A 20,036-nucleotide genomic window follows, 5' to 3' on the forward strand; every position below is an offset into this window, starting at 1 on the left:
TCTGGCTTGGGGGATCGCAGTTCTGAAGTGTGGAGAGGTGTATGCTGAGACACAAATGGAGAGAAATGCGAAATGCGCGGCGAGGGTGACAGTGGACTTGGCAGGGCATGCCTTTCACTGTGGCTGGAAAAAGACCTTCCTGAGTCCAGAGTAGCGGTTCTGACTTGTGGCAAACCGAGCCCGCTCCAGAAGTACAGGGTGAAGAGTAGTTTTTGAGGTGTCAGCTACTCTGGGCCTCTGGTAGCTCGGAGCTTCTCATAGGCTCATTTACTCTAATCAAAGCTTCCTCAAGTTGTCAGTCTGAAAGGTGCACAATTGGCCCTTCAGGAGGTGGGCGTGGACCCCATTAGCATTTGCCAAGAGTCCTAGAACCCTGGGGGATTTGCATACTAATTTGCATACAGTAATAATGATTAACAACAGTGCCACTCCCTGGCCAACCCAGGAAGAATTCAGGGAAGGCCCTGGCAGGGATTCTCCCTCCCTCTTCTCCTTGGGGAAGAGGTTTTGATGTTGGGTTTTGTTTTTGCTTTTTTAATTTGTTATTTTTTAATAGTTGCTGTGACCCCTGAGGGAATGTACTTTGTCCCTGAAATGGTCTGGTCCAACAGGCACACTTTCCTTTGGTTTTCCACCTTCTGCCCGACAGTGGAAATTCAAAATTTTATTTCTGCCTAGGTTAGGATTTCCTTTACATTCCTGCAGTTGTTCTGCAGTGGGAAGGTAGTTTTGGAGTCAAGTCTTCCAAACTGTCAGGGAACAAATGGTTACCTAGGAACAGCAGTAGACTCTTGGAGTGATCTATTAATGAGACAACATGTGCCCTCCAGGGTTTTGGAAACCCTAATTGAAGCCAGGACACTCACTGGACACCCTGCCCCACCTTCTCCAATCCTGTCCCTCAGATGCTCCTACCTGGTAGTCTAAGAAGTGTCTGTGAACTGCTCTTTTTGTCACCAATAACTGGCAAAAAGTAAGGGAGGCTTGGATTTCTAGTTCAAGCCAGTGTGGGTTTTGTTTACAGATGCTGAGGAAAATGGAACAAGTAGAGGAGAAAGGAGGTGCTGGATCTGAGACACTGACGGAAGAGACATTGTCCAGGAGACTTTGGGTACCCGCCCTCCATCTCTTACTGGAATCTCCTCAGCCATGTCTGTTGGTTCCTTCCCCCCTCTGCCTCTGGCCCAGCCTGGCCGGGATTTTTCATTTGCTTTTCCCCCATGACACGGCCGCTTTTCCTTTAACTCTCGGCTTCTATTTAAAAAGCTAATTTGGGAGCTTGTCGATGCTCCCAATTCAGACATTTTAAATAGGAACTGAAAGTCAGGAGCTGCCAGGGCACTAGGTTTCCTCCTCTCACCACTGGCTCTGCTGAAGTGTTGGTTCAGTCACTCTGGCCCCAGTGAGTGTGCGTGTGCATGTGCGTGTGTGTGTGTGTTTGTGTGTGTGTGTGTGAATGCCCTGCAAGCTCAGGGTGTATTTCAGGTTATCCTTTCTATTTAAGGATAGTGTTCCTATAGAAGACTCTGAGTGTGTGTGTGTGCGTGCACACACGTGCACGTATGTGTGTGTGTGTCTGTATCCTTTCCTGCACACAGGAGGATTCTTCACTAGTCCCGAGGCTCTGGCCACTGTTTGCAGAGCTTGTCATCCTGGGGTCTGTTAGAGGAAGGAGCAGCATTGCTCAAAGTCAGCTTTGTCTTTGCTGACATGCCAGGCTGTTATTGTCTGTGCAGCACTTTGTACTCAAACTTGCTCTTTGAAGCTTGCGTGAGCTTCCTGAAGGGTCACTCTCACCCCCCCCCCCCACTCCTTGTTCCTGTCCTACTTTGGCTGTTTGTCCCATGCTGGGCAAGCATTTTGGAGTTGGGACTCTTCTGAGGGTTGCAAGCTTTATACCTGTCAGAGTGCGGTGAGCCTTGAAGGAAAAAGAAAATAGACTTTGAGGTCATGGTGATTAGGTTTGAACCTGCCTCTGTTGTTACCTAGCCGTGGGACCCTAGGGAGCATGCTTGACCTCTCTGTGCCTTGGGTTTTTTTTTTTTCTCGATTCTACAATGTCTAATGATAGAATTGTGGCACTTCAGTAAATATCATAGCGAACATACTTAGAACAATGCATGAAATTTGGGCAGTTGGTGGTTGTTCAAGATAGGAAGTACAGAGAAATCTGTCTAGGGAAGGAGTTATAACTGCCAGATTGTGTGCGTGTGCGGGTGTGCGTGCATATACATTAAGTCAATGTGCACATGACAATACAGATGTCAGGCCACAGCCGACTGTGTCAAATTTACCTCACTGGCATAGCTGAGTCCCTAATCTCCAGAAGACCATAAAAGAACAGAGGCAGGGTTGGACGGACAGGGAAAAGAAAGAGGATTGCCAGGCCAGTGTCCTAGGGGCCAGTTTTATGCAGGAAGAAGGAGTTCCAAGACCCGTTTGTCCACATGCTCCCACCTCCCTGCCTTACCCATATGTACAGCTGCATTCCATGGAATGAAACTGCAAAGGGAGTGCTCAACGGGTAGCCCCTAGTTCTTGGTGTCACTTTCTTTGGTCCTATCCCTGCCTCTCACCCCCACGCCCATCTCACCACTGGGCAGAGGAACTGATGAATTAACTCTTGGAGTCCGTTTCTCTCAGTTCAAAAGAATATGAGCATACGAGGAGGGACACAGTAGACCATAAGCAGGAAGAGGGGCTGTAAGCAACATAGGCTCTCTGAGGGATCCAGTACTACCCTGCAAATCTTGGAGTATATGCGGTGTCTTAGTTACCTTTCTAATGCTGTGATAAAACACCATGCTCAAGGCAACTTAGCGAAGAAAACATTTACTTTGGGGCTCATGGTTTCAGAGGGTTATGGTCCATGGCTACCATGGTGGGGAGCATGGCAGCAGACAGGTAAGCGTGGTGCTAGAGCAGAAACTGAGGGTTTACATTTGATCCACAAGCACAAAGCAGGGTGGTGGCGTTGGGGGCAGGGGGAGAGCTGGGAATCATGCGGACTTTTGAAATCTCCAAACCTACCCCTCCCCAGGACACACCTGTAACAAGACCACATTTCCTAATTCTTCCCAAATAGTTTCACCAACTGGGGACCAAGTATGCAAACATATATGTCTATTGGTGAGTATTTTCACTTAGACCACCGCATCTAGCTCTGCATGTCAACTTTGATCTGGGGAACGGCCCCATAATGGCTACTGGCTGTGTCTTCTATGCCCTCATGGTAGACATCACCACTGATAGATGCATGAAGGAAGATGATGGGCGGGAGGGGCTTCTATAGCAGTCACCTCATTCTTTGAGACAGGCCTCATAATTAGAACTTGGGGCTCACCAATTAGGCTAGGATATTTGGTCAACAAGCCCCAGGGATCCTCCTATCTTCACCTCCCCAGAGGGGATGGTAAGCACACACTACTGCACCTGGCTTTTTATGGGGGCATCAGATAGTAAACTCAGGTCCTCATGCTTGTGTGGCAAGCACCTTACCAACCGAGCTGTTCTTTGCTCCAGGTGCCTCCTCCTGCATGTCTCCAGGATGATTTCTTACTCTTCCTTGGTTCTCTGTCTGTCCTTTTCCAGGGAGCGTTTATACAGACTTGTTTAAGTTCATTCTCATGCCGAGGATCCTTTCCAAGCTCACCCTGGTTCCATCCTTGACCACCCTGCCTCTTTGCTACATCTCACTACCCTCTCCTGTTGGACTGTCACCATCAGTGCCCTCTCTCTCACTTCCAGTCCTTCCTGACCTCCACTTACACTGTTCTTACGCCATCTTTCTGATGGCATCTTGTCCCGTCACACCTTCAAGCCCTTGTACATGCTGCCACATCCTCCAGAAATGCCCACCACTGTTTTCTGTCTGTTCTCACATTGAGGGGAGAAGTGACCAAATGTTCATTCACCCCAGCCAGGGGACTGGTGACTGACCAACGATTGATTCCACTCAAGTGCAGTTGGCAAAGCGGTGAGTTTATTGCCATTATATACAGGAGCATGGGTAATGCAAAGGAGCTGATTGCCAGGAAGGCTAACCCAGCTGGCGGGGAGAGGACTTGGGAACCCTGCATCCTTAGAGGTCTTTGCCCAACTTGAAGCCAGCTCTACCAGACAACTTCCTCTCTGAGGAACCATTTACTGCTTTTGCAACCTTGGGGTTGATGGGGTGTGGTGGGATTCAGGGTATATATGATTGCGACTCTGCAAGTCTCTGTGTTTTCCACATTTTTAAGCTCATTAACTTGCTTATTCCTAGGAGTCTCTCTTTTCCTTCCAGGAGAGAATCTTGGTCTCAATTCCGAGGGAGTAGCTACCGATCACTCTCTTCTTAGCAGACTCAAACCTTAAATACCCAGCACAAGGTTCATGTGCTAAGTTTTGGTAAAAAATCTTTCCTGTATCCCAGATAAACTAACTATTCCCCCTTAGGGTGTACCCCAACCATGGTTCTTTCTACCTGTGTGGGCTTAGCTGTCTGCACAGAGGTGTCTCGTTCTAGCCTTTGTGTGCTGGAAGGCAGGGACTATGTGTCAGCCAACTGATTCCTGACACTGTGTGGCTCTAGGGAGCTACTCAGTGCATCTGGATTATGGTTTGTTCTAACAGTGAGTCCTGTGGTTCCCTTGATTATAGTGATGGAAAATGGCACAAGTTTGCCATCTGGTCAGTCTCCTGGTCCCTTTCTGATAGATCTCAATCAAGAACACGAGGAGGACATAATGGGAGTGGGCAGAGAAAAAGAACAAGGGTAATATTTTTGGGCCAATCCTAGATAAAAAGAGCCCCATGGTACCCCCTTCCAGGGAAAGGCTACAACATGAGAGTCAACTGGTTCTGCCTGTGCAGACAGGCCAGTGTTCAGCCAGATTGGTGTGTGGGGGCTCCTTTCTTCCCACCCTGGCAAGAAGTGAATCACATCCTCAGAACATCACCTCCTTGGGAACAGCCAGGACACAGCCAATTGCAATGTCCCTGATTATTTGCAGCTGCGGCCATAAAGACAAGCATGGCTTAAAGACGCCAAGACCAAAGGCTGCTGGATTTGCAGTATAGCCTTATGCGAGAACCATAGCAACAAGTCCCGATAGTGGAAGCTTAGTGGGGAGAGCAGTCTCCCTGGACGGACCTGGTTTCAAAGTTTGACTCTGACATTTACTGGCTGGGTGACTTTAGGCAAGCCACTTCACTTCTCTAAGGATTACCCCCCTTGCCCGAAAGGGTTCTGATGATGGCATTATTCCACAGGGCCCATAAGGATGGTGTCAAATTACGAAAACATGCCTCACATTCAATTACAAATAAAAATGTTAACTGTTAGGGCATTGTCGCTGAGTCTAGATGAGTCCAAAACCAGATCCTTAAAATATTCGGTAGAGCTCCCCAGACAGTGTGTATGAACTCAGGCAGGTCACCAAGCTCTTTGATGAGTGTGCACCTGCACCTCAGGATGTGTGAAATCAGAGTCTACCCCCTAGACATTTCTGCCATTGCCACCTCTTTCTATTCTCTGGTACCCTGTTTCTGCAACCGTACACTTTAAGGGCTGTTTTCTTTTTTAAAAATTTATTATAATTATTTATTTACAATTTATATAGTTTATGTGTGTGTGAACATACTCAAGGTTAGAGGACAGCTTGAGGGAAGTGGATCTCTCCTTCCACTATGTGGGACTGCAGGACTGAACTCAGGTCACCAGACTTGGTGACAAGTACCTTTACCTGTTGAGCTATCCCATTGGCTATCTTTCCTTTTATTTTCCGTGTGTGTGTGTGTGTGTGTGTGTGTGTGTATGTATATCTGTGCACATGTGTGGATGTGTGCACCTATGCATGCATGTGTGTTTGGCCAGAGAAGGATGTGGGATGTTCTGCTCTATCGCTGTCTGCCTATTCCTCTGAGATAGGGTCTTACTGAACCTGGAGCTGGCAACCAGCAAGTACCAGCGGTCCTCCTATCTCCATCTCTACCACACTAGGGTTACTGATTGGCACAGACACACCCCACTTTCTACGTGCATTCTGCGGTCTGAATTCAGGTTGTGCACGATTATGATTGTGCAATGAATGCTCTTACCAACTGAGTCATTTATCCAGCTCTTCAAGGGCTCCATTTCTACCCACCCCCTCCTCGCCAGTAAGAACTGATAAATCATTTAGACTAACATACAAGTGACTGCCGTGTCCAGTGAAACAGTTTTCACGTGTAAATGGGACAGAGCATGAGCCAAGGCAATCAAGGAGAGTCAATGAGATTTCTAGCATTCACCAAAGTAATGAAAGAAAACTTGAGGAGCCCAGGAGCTGTTTCTTAACTCCACAGATTTCTGTTCACTGAACCAAATGATGTGATTATATATCATGAGGTGGGCTGTTTCTCTAAAGGGATTTGTTCACCATTTTTATCCACCTACTTCCTTTGGCACACAAACAGACACATTTCATAAGAATCCAACCCCTTCCCGTCTACACATCTGTGATACTTACAACTAAATGTTTGCTCTCCAGAGCTTAAAGCCTGAGTTGGCTGCCTCCATGAGTTTGTCGGAGACTCGGCTACAAACTCATTCATTGCTCTTGTGTAAACAGAGACAGGCCAGCTCCCATGTCTATACTCCAAGGTCTTAGGCTTTTAATTCTCTGCAAAACCGTTGTTAAGATGGGTTCTCAAAACTTTTCAAAACATTTTGAATCTTTATATATGATAAAATTGTATGATCCACTCCATGACCCCTCATTTTAGCATTGAACATTAGCAACTCATGACCCAGCATGCTCATCTGTGTCCTAAAACCTCTATTCCACAATTTCAAGGCACATTCCAGGTGTCATATGATATCATGGTCAACAAAAGCCACCTTTTCAGAGGAGACATCCTTCTTGCCTCTTTTCCGTGAAACTGAGAACACCTGATACTTGTATCTTTGTGTACCAGATATGGTCTTGGGAAAGCTCTGAAATTTCCTGCATTATGTCTAAAGTTCTCTTCTGTCCTTTGGGTGAAAGGGACACACACTTATGCTTGCCAATGATATCTCCATGTGTAAGCATCTTGGCATCAGTAGGTGTGCTGTGATGAGGCCCAAGCTAAGAGGCTGGAGTCAGTTCAGAGCACAGCGGGGCTCCCGTCTTGGTTAGGACGCCTATTACTGTGAAGCACACCAGGACCAAAAACATCTCAGAGAGGAAAGGGTTTGTTCCAGCTTACAGCTCTCAGGTCCCACCATTGCAGAGCAAAGTTAGCATGGAACTCAAGACAGGAACCTGGAGGCAGGAACTGAAGCAGAGGCCATGGAGGGGTGCTGCGTACTGACTTGCTCACCATAACTTGCTCAGCCTGCTTTCTTGTAGACCCTAGGACCACCAGCCCAGGAATAGCATTATTCATAATAGACTGGGCCCTCCTACATCAGTCAAAGGTCCTACAGGCTTCCATAGAGGCCAATCTTATGGAGGCATTTTCTCAGTTGAGATTCCCTCTTCTCAGATAACTCTTTTAACAACTCTTTTGTCAAGTTGACAAAACAAAGCAAAGAGACAAAACAGAAACAAAAATCAACCAAAACAGCTCTTTATATTTCAGATGTGTTACTTCCCTTAGCTTTTTTCAAATCTAACTTTACTTCTATTTCACAGAAAACTGAGACAAGAAGCCACACAGAATATCTGTAGCAGCTGCCAATTAAACTGTTTATTTTCAATAGACACTGATGGATTGTTTCATTTCCAGGGTCCTTTGAAGTCAGTTTTGGCCATGTGACCAAGTTTTGGTCAAGGTAACACTGGCCAGTCTCCACAAAACTCCCAGGGTGACCCTGTGTACACTCTATCTTTATCTTGATCCAGTGGCTAAACAGGGTTTCAGAGGATGTAATGAAGGCCCAGCCACAAGAGGAAAGGAGCTTGGATTCCTAGGTGACTGTGTGGAACATAGAGAGACCCTTCCTAGCCTTCTGTGGCCTGTGAAATGAGCAACAACATAAACTGTCATGGGAACTGTTGGAATGTGGGTGCTGCACATTGGAATAACATGTCTACCCTTATCAGTACAGTGCTCTACAGAAGCTATAAGCCCTAAGTCTGACTATGCCTCTGCCTAGACTTCCCTGCACGTCACTGCTTTTAGGCACAACAAATATGAATCTCTTCTAAGACTCTGCTACATCCTCAGCATCTGGTGGAACCTCGTTCAAGAATCTCACATCTTAGATTTGTGTTTCCTGGTATGATGGGACTATTTGAATTAATTTTTAAATTAAATGCCTTGTTTTTTAACTGTTCGAGTCATGCTTCAAGTATTAAATCACCAAGTGGAGTTCATGGTTACTGCACTGGATAGAGCAGATAGAAACTTTTCCACCACCATAGAATGTTAACCTAGGCAGTGCTGTTTTATGAAGACCCGCATCCACCCTCTTCCCTTCCCAAGAACCCACGGAAACGCTGGGAGAAGCCATGGTCTCTGCTCTCCAAAGCCCTTAGTGAGGTCATCTCATGTGTAAAGCCCTCTCCTCTGCCTCTTGGGCCTTTGTTCTCACCTTTCCCAGTGACTCTTCTGGCTATAGGCTTGTGTTTTCCGAATTAACCAGTAACAAACTTTAGATACAACTCCCTCAAGCAGAGTGAGTCCTAGACAGCCCACATGGCATGGATGGTGTCTTCTGGGAGCAGGGCAAGTACCTCGTTCCCACTGTGGTGGTTTGAAAGAAAATGGTCCCCATAAAGGGTGACACTATTGGGAGGTGTGGTATTTTGGAGGAAGTGTGTCACTGTGGAGGGGGGCTTTGAGGTCTCCTATGCTCAAGCTATCCACAGTGTGGCACTCAGTTCACTTCCTGCTGTGTGCAGATCAAGATATAGGACTCTCAGCTCCTTCTCCAGTACCACGTCTGTCTGCATGTTGCCATGAAGATAATGGACTAAACCTTTGAAACTAAGCCAGAATGAATTAAATGTTTTCCATATAAGAATTGCCATGGTCATGGTATTTCTTCTCAGCAATAGAAAGTCGAACTAAGACATCCGCCTTTGCCCCATACAGGTGCTAAACATCACTTTTTTTCTCACTTCAGCTGTTGGGGGTTCATGCAGCCTCTTCCCTCTGGAGCAATTTTGCCCTTCTTCCCCTCCTCCACCCCCCCCCCCCCGCTTATCTAACACTTAAATGGAGGTCATTTGCAGACTTCCTCACTCCTCCCTGCAAAGAACTTCTCCATACTTTCCAATCATCCAGAGAGAAGAACAGTGTACTCAGGGCAGGAATGGAAAGAAAACTGTCTTGTAGAAGGTCCTTTTGAATCCTCCTAAAGTATAAGCCTTGATTCACCCTCCCATCACCACACACACACACACACACACACACACACACACACACATTCCATCTACTTAATTTCTCTGCAGAGTCACTACAGAGACAAGTGGAATCTATCTCTTACAAGTTGGGATGACTGGAAACCACTCTGTTTCTTGGCCCCAACCAACCAACCATGTAGAAACAAGAATCATTTTACCATGGGCTTCAATCTTCCTATCTCCTTCCATTGCCAACACATGGCATACAGAATAAAGTAAGGCAGTTACAATCCCACTGGTGCCAATGATCTGAGAGTCTTTTCTTTCATGGGTGTTTTTCATGGGAACCTAAGCAGATCCAGACAGCTACTCCGGTTCCTGAGACACCACAATAAATCGCCAACGGCTGCTCTTCTATGGCTCCCAACTAATAAATCAAATCTATTGAACAATACATTTACTGCAAATTTAAGAAGTTGTTCTTCCACTTTTTAAGTGTGTGTGCTAAATCAAACTCGGAGTCATAAAGAAAGGAGATGGCCTGCCTTGGTGTAAGGAAAACAACAGCAAGCAGCCGCAAAGCTCAAAGTGGCTAGACAGAACATTGCTGCCCTGTATTATGAGGGTGAAGATCCCTGGAGGATCCCTGGAGCCTCTTCCCTTCCCTCCCAGGCAGGCTGCTGTCCCTGAAGCTCCTGGCTTCTCAAGCAATGCTCAAGTCCATTTTGCAAACATGGGTTCACTGTGCACTGGTTCCCATGTGTTCCAGATGTGGGCAAAAAATGAAATATCTGGCATCCTCATTGGTGAATGGCAGCCGAGTGGGATGATGATGAGGAAGGGAGCATGGGAAGTCCCACTGGGTGCCATTATCCTGGAAGCTTTCTTTCCCTTCCCATGTCACTCTGCAGGTGCCACGGGTGCTCTGTCAGGAGGCCTGTTGTCATGGCTCTTCTTGGTTACCAACCTGACCACATTTGAAATGAACTAAAACCCAAGTGGCTGGGTACACCTGTGAAGGATTGTTCTTAATGAAATCATTCCGTGTGAGAAGACCCACTTTTAATCCAGATTTTTTGAGTTGGCAAGATCCCCCTTTAATCTGGGTCACACTTTCTGCTGGAAGCCTGTTTAAGGACATGGGAGAAGGAAGTTGGCTCTCTGCCTGCTTTCTCTTGATCTCAGTGGAAAATCATTTCCTTCATTGGCGCCTGCTTTGGGATTTCATCATGTACTCAGGACCAGCTGAGACTTCCAGCCTCATGGGATGAACAACTGCTGGATTCTTGGACCTTCTGTTGGTAGACAGCCATTGTTAGACTAGCTGGACCTGGCCTGTAAGCCATCTTTATAAATCCCCTTTATATATAATATAATCTAAGGATCCTTAACTAATAAACCTGGAACGCAATACATATTTAATGTGAAGGAATACCTAATGAGTCTTTGTTCATTCGTATTAGTTCAGAAAAGCACTTATTAAATAATTGAGGCCAGCGGAGTAGTAGTGGCGCTCGCATTTAATCCCAGCACTTGTGAAACAGGCAGATCTCTGTGAGTTCAAGGCCAGCCTGGTCTACAATGTGAGTTCCAGGACAGGCTCCAAAGCTACACAGAGAAATTCTGTCTCAAAAAAAAAAAAAACCACAATAAAAAATAATAATAAATAAATAATTGAGGCCAGTAAGAAGGCTCAGTGGGTAAAGACACTTGCTGCCAAGTGTATGGCTACCTGAGCTCAAAAACAGGAAACACAATTGGTAGGAGAGAATTTACTCCACAAAACTCTCCCCTGACCTCCACATGCTCGCTGTGGTATGTGCCCCCTCAAAATAACTAAAGGTTAAAAACTGAACAATTCATCCATTTATCTAACATTTCCTTATTGAATGTCTCCTAACTGCTAGGAGTATGCTAGTGAGGGAACCAGGAGGATCTGCCCTGTTGGAACAAAACTCATGGCAAAAAGAGAGTCGGGTGTAAGTCTGCACTCCGATCTAATGTGCAGGTTTACCAAAAACCTCACTGGAAGGTCAGTGAAGATTGAGGGTGTAGAGAAGCTAGGTGTGTGTATGCGTATTTGGGTGTGTGTGCATGCGTGTGTGTGTGTGTCTGCACATGTGTGGAGGCCAGAGGCTGATTTAATGTATATTCTTGGATCAGTTTCCACCTTGAGACAGGGTTTCTCACTCAACTTTGAGCTCATCAGTTTGACTAGGTTGGCTGGCCAATACATTTTTTTTGCCCTGTCTTTGCCCTCTGTCCCCCAGCACTGGTGATACAAATGTGCACCCTTGTGCCCAACTTTTATGTGGGTGCTGTGGATTCAAACTCATGTCCTTATGCACTTTACCAACTTCCAGCCCTGCTTTACAAATAGTTGAAACAATCGAATGGAGTACACTTATTCGTAGGAGGAACCAGAAATAAGCCTCACACAGGAATGTTGGTAGTAGTAACAGAGCTAGTACGTGTGCTCTACGGTAAGCCTAGACTCCAGGGCAGCTTGTGGCCCACCCTGAGTGAAAGCTACCCTGGAAGAGATGACACTTTAGCTGAGTCCGGAAAGGGGGTGGTACTTGGGATGATGTGAACACTAGCAGAGCAGACACCGAGGAATGAAGCAGGGCACAATATGGCAAAGACTAGCAAGACGGTCAGTCCGTCAACGAAGATCTCTGGTGACAAATGGAAGAACTGGATGCCATCCTGCCGGTCACAGGGAACTACCCTGGGCTTAGGGCAAATGCATAATACAATTAGATCTGTGATTGCAAGCCCACTCTGACCCAGTAGTGTGGAGGGTGGATTTGAGGAGGACTAGATAGGAAGCAGGGGGACCAATTAGCAGACTTGCAGCATTGCAGAGGAGCACTGGTAAGGGCCTCGACTAGTGTGGACAGACAAGTGAAGCATGCAAGAAATAGGTTAGCGGTAAAAGAAATCAGGACTCTGATTGGCTGGATGTGGAAGAGCACAGAAGGGCCCAGGTCGGGCCTCTGCTGTCTGGGAAGATGCTGCTGCTGGTCTCAGGCATGAGGGCTGGCAAGGTGGGAGTGGGGTGAGTGTAGACGGGTGGAGTAGTTAGGGACCCTTTAGGGAGGAAGGAGGTCGGAGCTCTCTCTTAAGTGCTGTCCAGCAGGATTATTAAAGCTGGGCTAGAAAAAGCCGTCAGCTGGGGACAGTTAAGCCCCAAGAGCGAAGCAAACCTTCAGAAAAGGGCTGGGCTTAACCCAAAACAAGCCCAACAGCTCTCTTGCTTTCAGGAGGCAGAATTTTTTAAAATAAAGCTGTACAAATCCCAGCAATGCCGGCCATACTATCTAGGGCTTAGAGAACTGCTGATTGCTTGAGAGATAAGAAGAGAGATTAACTCTTGGATCTCATCCCTTGCCCGTCTTCTATCCTCTCCAGTATCCCCTCAAATGCACTTGCACGCGGGTACACACACATACGCAATGCGCACGCCTATTCCTTTCCCTCTCTAGACACCTCTTCTTATTCTGCACAACAGGCCTTTCACACTTTCTCTTTGTACCTGCTGTTCTCGCCTGCACTCCCCCATCTCAGTTCTCCGGTGGGCAGAACTATATTCCAGAGCCAGACATAGGATGCCTGGCCCCATTGCCCAGTATGGAATTAATTGTTCTGCCCTCATTCAACTTGACTACACTCTCCCCTACCAAATGGTACCACATCAGGTTTCTCTGAGAACTCAGAGTCTGAGGTCTTCTTGGCTGCCGGGCTGAACTCCCCAAATTGTATTTGTCTTGCAGTTCTCAGCAGCTGACATAAGGTCTGGTTCATCGCCACGATTAAAAGAAAATTGTTGAGGGAATGAAAGAGCACATGTCCCAGAGGAGGACACAAGACGCCATCAACGGCCGTTGCTTTATTGAAGAGAATCACCTTTGCCCTCCTGATGTTCGCACACCACATGGGAAATAAAATTGGGGCACACGGGAGACAAGGGCACAAAGGTGGCGCCCACCTTCACCTTCCATTCTCATGAGCAGGCCTTTGTTTCTCCGAGACTGCTCTTTATTAGCTTTCCTCTTTACTGAGGAAGCGTTGGCTTTCGTCAAACGCAGCAGCTCCTTCGTACTGTAGTGACCACAGGCTCGTGCCAGTCAGCTTTCCATTACATAGCAAGGGCTCGGGACGATTAACTTAGAATGAGGAAATGCTTCCTTCGGCTCACAGTTGCAGATGGCTGGTCCAGCTGTGTTTGGACCTCTGGAGAGGCAGCACGCTGTGCCAGAGAAAAACCTGCTTATTTCATGGTCAGTCAACAAAGGAAGGGGCGGTCCCACTCCCACCTTCAAGGGTGTACTTCTGTAAACCAGACCTCCCCCCTCTAGAACTTGCCCCTTTAAGGTCCCATCACACCCTTAAACGGGCTTGCTGGGGACCAAGCCTCTAGCCCAATGGTTCTCAACCTTCCTGATGCTACAACCCTTTAATGTAGTTTCTCATGTTGTAGTGACCCCACCCCCCCATCCACAAAATCCTTTTGTTTGCTACTTCATAACTGTAATTTTCCTGCTGTTATGAATCATAATGTAAATATCTGTGCTTTCCAGTGATCTTAGGTGACCCATAGGTTGAGAACCACTACCCTAACCCAATGGCCTTAGAGTCCAGCACTTGTTTAACACATTTATGGAGACAGAAGCAGATGAATGAAGCCTCCAATCTTCTGGGATCTGCCCTCACAGAAACTTCTCAGAGTGACCATAGGTGACACACTCAGATCAGGCCTCCAGAGAGTCCTTTGCAGCCCTCTGGTTTCTAGCTGGCTTCCAGGGAAGGAAGGAATTACCTGCTGTGAACCAACTTGCCATCTCTGGGAAGCATCTGTGGGACAGGAGGACCTAGAGCCTGGAATCATCATCCCTGTGGGGACATTAACAATAGCAATGACGGGTGCAATGACAAACTCTTAGCTGCTGTTCGTCATGAACCACACAGCACTAAGGTCTTTTCTCTGCGTTCTAGGTTTCTCAGTTGTGCCAACACTTCTATGAAGCAGGTGCAGTCGTGCCCATAAATCAGATGAGCCAAGCAGATGCAGAAGGGCTGAGCGGTTTTCGCAAGACCCCTTACAAGGGCTGGGCTTAAAACGCTGGAATCTGATTTCTGAGTGCCTGCTCCTGTTCATTTTTTCAATTACTTTAAAAGTATTTATTTGGTGTGTGTGTGTGTGTGTGTGTGTGTGTGCGCGTGCGCGCACGCACTATTGCACATGTGTGATGGTTAGAAGACCACTTGTAGGGAAGTAGATGTGTAAGATGAACAGCAAGGGTGAAGGTCAAAGTCACAGAGCCTGAGGATGTGTGAGATTGGCAGACCCTACCCTGACCGTCACCACTCTGCCCGGGTCTCTGTCTTCCTCTCCTCCGCCTTCTCTCCTCTCTGTCTGGGTGCTCTCCTTCCACCACAATGGTTCTGGAGATCAAACTCAGTCTGGCAGGCTTGGCAACAAGCACGTTTGCCAGCTGAGCCATCTCCCAGTCAGGGAGCTCTGACTCTGAAGTTCTACACTTCAGAGAAGTGCAGTAGGAAGGCTGATCTCCTGCCCACCCTCGGAAGGACACCTGGAAACAAGAGGCCAGCATGTGCTCGTTGCTCTAGGTCCACGTAGGGTAGGGAAAGCAGATGCTCTCTTCTGGCTAATAAGAGCTCTGCACAACCCCTCAAGCCTAAGTGAATTAGGAGGTGCCTCTGCCCTCCCTTACCCCCTGGTCTCCCAGCAGTGGCCTTTGACTGACTGCTTCTTTGGGATGCCAGGATTGCTGCTGTCTAGAGCCGAATCTCCATGCTGGTAGTTTTGGTTGCTATGGTAATTGAATTCACTTAGAGGTGTCTCTAAGCTAGTTTGTCTACCTCTGTCTGCCAGCAACTTGGAAGGGTACAGCCTAGGGCTAATAGCAAGACACAGGAGGAATTGGCACTTTGGGGACCCAAATATGGTTTATAAACGTTCTTTTACATTTAAAGGGGGATATGATATAGATATGAATAATTTACATTAGTATAGATTTTGCTTTATTGATAGAGATTTAAGGTCAATTTTGCTATATGTATAAGTGTTTCTGATTTTGATTAAGGTATTGTGATTGTGTAGTTCATTTAAATATGTACTGTATAATTAAAAAATATAGGTTGTTAATGGATAATCATCGATAATAGTAAAGCTTGTAGTCATGTTAGTTAGATTTTCTAGATATATAGAGATATATTTTAGATAGACATTCTTCATGTCTTTCAAAGATTACAGAATAGGACATTTAATGTTTTAATAACTGAGGACTTTTCATGACAATGAGACACTCTGCTCCTGGCAGCACCAATCTACTTCAAGAGGAAGATGGGCATCAAAGAGGCACCTTATGGAGTATGATAGCCATTTGGGCAAGAAACTGCTCTTGCCTGGACTATTGCATAAACTGGACACAGAGAACCCGCAGAGAGAGGACTACTGAACTTGCCTAAGGTAAGATGATCTTTCGGGGTTCCTGATTCATGAAAGAGTCTGCGAGACATGCTGCAGGACACAACAGATAGTGACTGAACTGACTTTAAATTTTCCTGCTTTATGGAAATGTCTGCTGGATACCATGGGCCTGAAGACTGAAGATGGATGCCCCAACGGTACAAAAGAACTTTGGGTGACTGTCCAGGCAGCGAGATGTCTCTGTCGTTTCTAGAGTTTTAAAAGTTGCTTTTTTCTTGTTTGCTTAGGTAGTATTGTATCTTTCTGGAGTCTTTGATGGAGTTAAGAATAGTTAGTTATAGTTATAGTTTTCCTTAGTTATGACAAAGATTATTGTAACTTTTACTTGATAACTGTTTTGTTATATGTAATTTTGCTATGTTAAAGCCTTTTTTTTGTTTAAACCGGAAAAGGGGAAATGATGGAGGAAGGTCATTGGCTAATAAAGGCACTGCCCTGGCCCATTTTATTGGTTAGAGGATAGGTGGGAGGAGTAAACAGAACAAAATGCTGGGAGGAAGAGGAAGTGAGCTCAGAGTCGCGACAGCTCTGCTCTCAGGAGCAGACGCCTGAGAGAGACGCCATGCCCCGCTCCCAGAATGAAGCTCCGACCCAGGATGGACATAGGCTAGAATCTCCCCGGTAAGCACACCTTGGGGTGCTACATACAGATGATTAGAAATGGGCTAAATTAATATGTGAGAATTAGCCTAGAAGAGAATGGGCCAAGCAGTGATTAAATGAATACAGTTTGTGTGTTGTTATTTTGGGGCATAAGCTAGCCAGGCAGGAGGCCAGGGTGCTGGGAACGCAGCCCCGCTGCTCCTATTACTACAGACCCCTGTGTTTTTTTTTTTTCTGATCTAGAGGTCCTTCTTGGAGGTGAACAGAAAATTGTGGAGAAATGTTCTTTCCATGTCTCTCCATGCTCCTTTCTGCTGTGCTTCACTCCTTTCTGTGTCGAAAAGCATGGTCAGCAACAGTGGAAAACACTTTGAGAGCATCTTACATTCTGTTGGTCACCAAACACTCCCTGAGAGCTATTCAGGCACTGCTGCTTGTCGCTGGCTGCGGAGGTTTCATACCTCAGCATCCAGAACTGCAGGAAGCACTCCCAAATCCTGTATTGCCATGTGGCTACTGCTCTGAGATTCAAGAGAATGACCAGCCAGAGGCAGGAACGGATAAGGAGGCTAGGGGTTGTGGGGCACTGCCTTTCCCCATTTTCTCTGCATAAGGGAGATTTATCAGGAAGCCCCGGCTGCTGAAAACCCGGAAGAAGGAGCAGAGAGTCTCAGATCTAAGCGGTGGTCTGGGCTGTCAGTCCAGGGTCTTGAGTAGTGACTCCGAGTCGTTCCTTCTACTGTCAACACTAGAGCAGGTGAAACCAACACACAAAGACTAGCAGCAAGGGTGGGAGACAAAGTCGTGGAGCCTGAGGGCTTGCGATGGGCGGATTCTTTCACCACCCTTGCAGCTGTGCAAGAGCTGAGCCTTGTGTCGTCACCGAATGAAACCAGCAACCAAGCGTGTATGTAGCTCCAGCCATGTGTCAGCAGTCACACTAAGGGCTGAGAAGCCACAGTTGAGGAGGATGGCAAATGACTGGTACAAAGAGATGCATGCTAGAACTCTGGCAAGGGCCATGTGCTCTGGAAACCCAGCACCGGGGGAAGAGGGGAGAGACATCAGGGGAGGATGCACATAAGGCAAGACTTGCTGACTTAGACGGGTGATGTGGGGAGGCACTCTGAGACCAAAGTCATTTTGTGCAGACAAGGATGTCAACGAGTACTCAGAAGTGTGACCATGACCGGCGGAGATAGAGAAGATTGAGCAAGGAGAGTGACAGGAGCCAGCCAGTCAAGGAAGCAAATGGTGGGAAGTTCTTTGGGGGTCTGTACTGCAAGAGGCCAGAGACCCTTCTGTGAAAGAACTGTGCATTTGTACAACAATGCTGGCAGTGCTGAGCAGAGAGGGTAGAAGTAAGGGATGTGCAGCCCAAGCTGGAGCTGCCGAGCCACCGAGGAAGGAAGCCCACCTAAGGATGGGTAGCAGCAGAAACTGTGGTCACTGGACCACACAGGAGGAGGAACCGTGCAAAGCAGAATGGGAAATGAAGTGAAATTAGGAACCTCAGACGTGAACTTGGGGAGTTCTGTTTGGAAAATGTGGATGAGCTGTCTAGAATATTCAAAGTCAAGTACCTGATAGGCAGTCAGAGTGAATTTCTAGAACTGGGGACAGGGATTAAACACACGGAGATCATCAGAATAGAGGCGAGAGCTGGAACTGTGGGAGACAGCTGCACTCCCAGGAAGAAGGGTCACAGATGCCAGAGTAGACAAAGACAGCTCTTCAGACAGTGGTCTTTCCAGCAGACGGTGGAGCAGCCTGGAGTCTGGGGTCAGTGGGAGAAGACTGGTCCACAGGGGATGTGATTTCAGTAAAGATGCCACGGAGGGAAGGTTGTGGGAAAACGGTAAGAAGAGGTGGCTCTCAGAAGTGAGAGTGCCTAGAAACCCTGGTGCCTGGTTAAGACCGAATGGCAGGACCCTGTCCCCACTACGTAGAGCCCAGGAATTTGCATGTCTAGCAAATGCCAAGTTGCTGCGGAGGTTGTAGGAATCATACTTTGTGAGCTGCTGATCTAGATGGCCAAACCTATACTCAATAAGGTCCAGCTATCTAATGCATCCCTTCTTATCATGACTCAAGTTTGACCTGATGAGAGGAGGAAGATGGGCTTTGGGTAAAGAATAGAGGTGGAGTATGTGAGCCGACTCCCTGGAAATAGAATGGGTGCTACCAAGAACAGGAGGAAGAGGAAGAGAGAAGATGCTGGAGGCTTGGCACGGGCAAAGGAATATGATGGCCCAAGGCAGGTGGCCTTGACTACATAGAAGTGACTTTAGGTTACGTGTAGAGGGCAAAAAGTATGGCGACTGGAACAAGCATCAGACTTTGTTTGGCCAATGTCTGGTGTCTTCATCCAGAAGAATCTCATCACTTTTCCTCAGCTCTGTCTTTCAACCTTTGAGGGTCACTGTTAGCCTCTGGGCCTCAACCTTACCCTCAGCACAGAGGGAGCTACCTTGTGCCTTCATACCATCACGAATAGAAGTTGCTCTGGAGACAGGAAGAACACACACTTTTTCTATTTTTCATCCAAGCTACCAGTTCGGACCCCAGCAGTAGGGTAAGGAGGCTCCTGATCCCAGTGCTAGTCTCCCTTTCCTATCCAGCCCACCTTGCCATGGAGACCCTAAGTTTATGCCTCACTCTGTACCAGTGGAGGAAGCCCATAAAGCAAATCTAAATCCAATCCATTGGTGTCCAAGAGCACATTACCAAAATAGACGAGACACCATGGGCAGTATTTAATTATGAGCAGGCAGAACAAATAGGAAGGATGCAATAAAAATGCTAATCAGGAAGGAAAAAACAGGCTTCATTTTCTTCTAGAGCAGACTAAAGCCCATCCCGTCCTCCTCCTTTCATACTCCTCAAACGAGGGCCACTGACTTTGCAAAGTGCCCCCTGACCAGCCTGAATTCATGTGTTGGGCTGTCTACAAGTGAACCCATCTCCAAGCTACTTAGGCTGAGTTTCGGGACACTCAGCCAAGCTCTATGCCACATGTTCTCAGGTCAGTTCCACCCAGCTTGGCTGCGCTTGACGTAGAAGTGTGATTCAGTATTTGAAGGCTCTCCTTGGCTGACAACTCGTGTAGTTGGATTCTTTCTGTCACTCTGTCCTTCCTTGTTAATTTGTTCCACTGCTGCGAATGACAGATTCAGTTCTTTAGTTTCCCCAGGTAGCTGGAATGTCTGAGACCCAGCATGTTATTTTTGGATAAAATTTTCTTTCTTCATAGCACCGACCACCAGGTCCTTGTCCTGGCTTGACCTTTCTGTTTCATGGTTACCCCAGCCACCCTTATTGATCCCCCAGCAATTTCCCCTTCAATTGATCGATATCTTTTGTTTCTTCAAATTCTTATGCAGATATGAGCTCTTCCCAATGTAACCTAGAGAAGAATTACCCTGAAGGACCACCAAACCATTTATCTTCTCTCTACACCCACAGAGAGCCAGCATCTAGTATCACAACCCCTGGCTACTGCTACTTCTTAGAAAAATGTCTGTTGGATGTGAAGTTTACATTTCAGCTAACCTGCTTGCCTGCTATGAGACCTTGGGTGAATTTCCTACCATCGCTGTGCCTGTTGCCTCATTCCAATA

The 20,036-nt window shown here is 46.9% G+C and overlaps 1 long non-coding RNA gene across 1 annotated transcript; it reads left to right on the forward strand.

Moving 5' to 3' along the window:
• Positions 1-1,061: 1,061 nt before the first annotated feature.
• Positions 1,062-19,811, forward strand: LOC121453212. Its single transcript, XR_005974983.1, has 3 exons — positions 1,062-1,111; positions 3,041-3,129; positions 19,800-19,811. It is a non-coding gene; the product is annotated as an uncharacterized LOC121453212 (long non-coding RNA).
• Positions 19,812-20,036: the final 225 nt, after the last annotated feature.

The sequence above is a fragment of the Microtus oregoni genome, unplaced genomic scaffold, assembly GCF_018167655.1.
Source record: "Microtus oregoni isolate MIOR12 unplaced genomic scaffold, Mior012 000000F_ref0000247, whole genome shotgun sequence".
Lineage (NCBI taxonomy): Eukaryota > Metazoa > Chordata > Mammalia > Rodentia > Cricetidae > Microtus > Microtus oregoni.